The sequence below is a fragment of the Coturnix japonica genome, chromosome W (genome assembly GCF_054131305.1).
Source record: "Coturnix japonica strain WE chromosome W, WE-NBRP24, whole genome shotgun sequence".
NCBI classification, from domain to species: Eukaryota; Metazoa; Chordata; class Aves; order Galliformes; family Phasianidae; genus Coturnix; species Coturnix japonica.
Genome location: NC_140701.1, coordinates 13,774,055 through 13,777,679, shown reverse-complemented (window position 1 = coordinate 13,777,679; position 3,625 = coordinate 13,774,055). Strand labels below are relative to the sequence as shown.

The 3,625-nt window shown below is 47.9% G+C and overlaps 1 pseudogene; it reads left to right on the top strand.

Annotated features, from left to right (window-relative positions):
- Positions 1-2,416: 2,416 nt before the first annotated feature.
- Positions 2,417-3,382, top strand: LOC146754540 (olfactory receptor 14C36-like; annotated as a pseudogene).
- Positions 3,383-3,625: the final 243 nt, after the last annotated feature.

Sequence of the window (3,625 nt, the reverse complement as noted above, 5' to 3'; positions counted from 1 at the left end):
AACATACCATGCCACCCTTAGCAAACACCAGAAACTGATTTTGGCCATGATTTGGTGCATTTGGGGAGACAGGCTGGAATGACATGCGTGGGGGTGGATTTTACTGCGAGCAAGTCACCAAAGAGCTTATCAGAGTCTTTGGTAGACCTTATCACTGTGAAACCCTCGAAGACCAGAGTGTGAGAGAAGAGCAAGCAGTGTCTGTTTGCTTCTAAGGATGGACAGGAGGTTCCACTGATATGCATTGTTAATCCTGTTATTCTTAAGAAACCTTTCATCCTTTATCACTGTTGTTTGGGAGAAGCTGGGATCAATTAACTGATTAGAAGAACTGTTTGAGGAACAGGAATGTCTTGCTTGTAAGTGAATGCTATATAAGATGTACGCTGAACACAATAGAGACTACACTGATGCTACAAGAAACTAAGAGAGCTCTCTAACTCGACTGAGCACCGACAGACATGCAGTCAAGAACCCTGGACCTAGAGCGAACAGGAAATCCTGTCTAGGCATGGCAATATGTGTGGCCATCTATTGTCTCTTTGACTGTCTTTCGGTTGTGTTTTTTTTTTTAATTATTATTTTGTTCCCCAGAACAGTGCATTTCAGAAATGCACAACCTAATACTTTGTAAATTTGACACCAGATTTAAGTCTAAGACTTTCATCAGTGAAACTGTTTGCTTATGCCAGAATTACAAATACACCCACAGACATGCATAAAAAGGATATTTTTGTCCTACTTTTGTGCAGGTGTTGAAATTACGTGGATGCTATGCTAAGATGGACAAAGTGGGGGTTTCTGTGTGTTGTGTGCGCATGTGCAAAACTCGCCTTCAAAAACCCAGTATCTTTATGACAGTAAACAGGGGAATCACCAAACCAACTGAAGGATGAGAAAAGGGCCCCACAGTAAGGGAGAGAAAGAAACTGTCACAGAAACTGGGACAGGAAGAGTGAAAAGATCGTTTATGTCAAAGCTGTTAGAAGAATGGGGAGTGCAGACACTGAGTGCAATAACAAGGGGGATAAAGGCCATAAGGATGCAACAGCCTGAGAACAGTGAGGTGATTAGATGTCCATAGGGCAAACTGGAACCAGTTTGGGGGCTGCCCCTCCTACAGAGTTGAAAGTTTACAGCGAGGAAGACGATGAGCCTTCATCCCCCACCATCCCCACGACTCACCATGCGCACAAGGGGGGAGGGACTGCATGCTAATGGGGTCTCAGGAATGTAATGAATATGTATTCCAATTCCTGACAGCTATTGATGATGTATTAGTTCAGCCTATATTTGCAGCACACTTTCTCATAATGGTGTGCAAGTGAGGTGGAGCTATCCCCCTTACACCAGGGTGTATGCTCATCACTCATTAAACATACCTGCTTTAGAACTACTTTGTGGTTATGGAGTTCGATTCTGCAAGTCTCCTGGAAGTGTTCAAGGAACAACTAGATGTTGTGTTGAGGGACATGGTATAGTGGCAGCTGTTGGTGATAGGTGAACAGCTGGATTGGATGATCTTTTAGGACTTTTCCAACCTTGGTCATTCTATGATTCTATGATTCCCTGTCCTTGTCTGTGTACCATATTTGTTTCAGCACTCTACGGGAGGACTCACCACATGTCTGGAATTAATCACCAACCACTTGAAATCCGGTGTTTAATTCAACAGATTTCAAAGTACGGTCAGGATGCTGTTGTTTTTCAGGAGTTGTTGGCCAAGAAGACCCAGGGACATCTCAGGGAAGACGAGTGGGAAAGACAAAAATAACATCCTCTGCTGCTGAGCTGGGCCAGGCTCCTGGGACACAGAGAGATCATACAAGTGGGCAGCGCTGCAGAGAGAACTCTGTGCCAAGGAGAAGCTCTTGTGCACAGCACAGCAGGGCTGGGGCATGAGCTGCAGGTGACATGAGGATAGAAGAGAAGGGAGAGAGAGCTCACAAAGTGTGTATGGTGTGAGCAGGCTGTGAGCTCACTGCAGGAGCATTGCACACAGACAACGACATGGTAAGTCTCTTACAGTAGGCAACACAGCTTCTTTTTCAGGAGGGATCACTAGACTGGGGACATCCCATAGCAGATCTGGCTGCAGGCACTTCATGTTTCTTTACTGTGGAAAAAGCCTTCTGCTCCAGCTGAGGGCTTCTGTGATGCAGCGTCAGAACACAGCCCTGAGGGCTGCGTGACCCAGAACGGCTGCAGGCTGTGCAGCCGGGGCTGCAGGCGGGTGCCCAGGGCTGTCCTGCAGAGCAGGGTCCCTGCTGTGCCCCAGGGGCTGTGTGCCGGGTATGGGATTTCCAAAGGGAAAGGAAAACTTTTATAGTATACCAGGAGGAGTGTCTCTGAGAATGGTCTGGAATTGTCATTATCTTCTGCACTCTGAGCAGGACTCCAAGCCCAGGAACAGCAGATGCACAACAGCAGCTCCATCAGTGAGTTCCTCCTGCTGCCGTTGGCAGACACGCGGCAGTTGCAGCTCCTGCACTTCTGGCTCTTTCTGGGCATCTACCTGGCTGCCCTCTTGGGCAACAGCCTCATCAGCACAGCCGTAGACTGCGACCAGCCCCTGCACACCCCCATGTACTTCTTCCTCCTCAACCTTGCCCTCCTTGACCTGGGATGCATCTCCACCACTCTCCCCAAAGCCATGGCCAATGCCCTCTGGGACACCAGGGCCATCTCCTATACAGGATGTGCTGCACAGCTCTTTTTCTTTATCTTCTTTGCCTCAGCAGAGTATTTCCTTCTCACCATCATGTCCTATGACCGCTACGTTGCCATCTGCAAGCCCTTGTACTACGGGACCTTGATGGACAGCAGAGCTTGTGCCACCATGGCAGCAGCTGCCTGGGGCACTGGGGTTCTCCTCTCTCTTCTGCACACTGCCAGTACGTTTTCACTGCCTCTCTGCCAAGGCAATGTTGTCAGCCAGTTTTTCTGTGGAATCCCCCAGATCCTCAAGCTCTCCTGCTCAGAATCAAATCTCAGGGAAGTTGTATTTATCATTTTTAGTGCCAGTTTATTCTATGGCTGCTTTGTTTTCATAGTGTTGTCCTATGTGCAGATCTTAATAGCTGTGCTGCAGGTGCCCTCTGAGCAGTGATGGCACAAAGCCTTCGCCACGTGTCTCCCGCACCTGACCGTGGTCTCCCTATTTATCATCACAGGCTTTTATGCCTATCTGAATCCCTATTCTGTCTCCTCCCCATCCATGGACCTGATGGTGGCAGTTCTGTACTCAGTGGTGCCACCAGCAGTTAACCCCCTCATCTACAGAATGAGGAACAGGGAGGTCAGGGATGTGGTAAAGAAAGTGATGACCAGATGTGTTTCAACTGCAGTGAACTGCCCATCTTTTGGAATTCATGACTTGTAATGCAGCTTTCTACTGAATCAAGCTCTCCTTTATTGTTTGTTTGTGGGGATACAAGAAAAGCTGTTCAGAGCAGCAGCTGTGGAGCAAGATAAACAGCATGGGAACCAAGGACACCTCTGCAAGGAGAAGAAGAGTCTCACAGCTCTGATTGGATATGTGCCTGCATGGACAGTTGAAAAGTGTTTTGTAGAATGCTTTGTTGACATATAAGGTGTTTGCGAAAGTTGTAAGGGCGGATGGGAA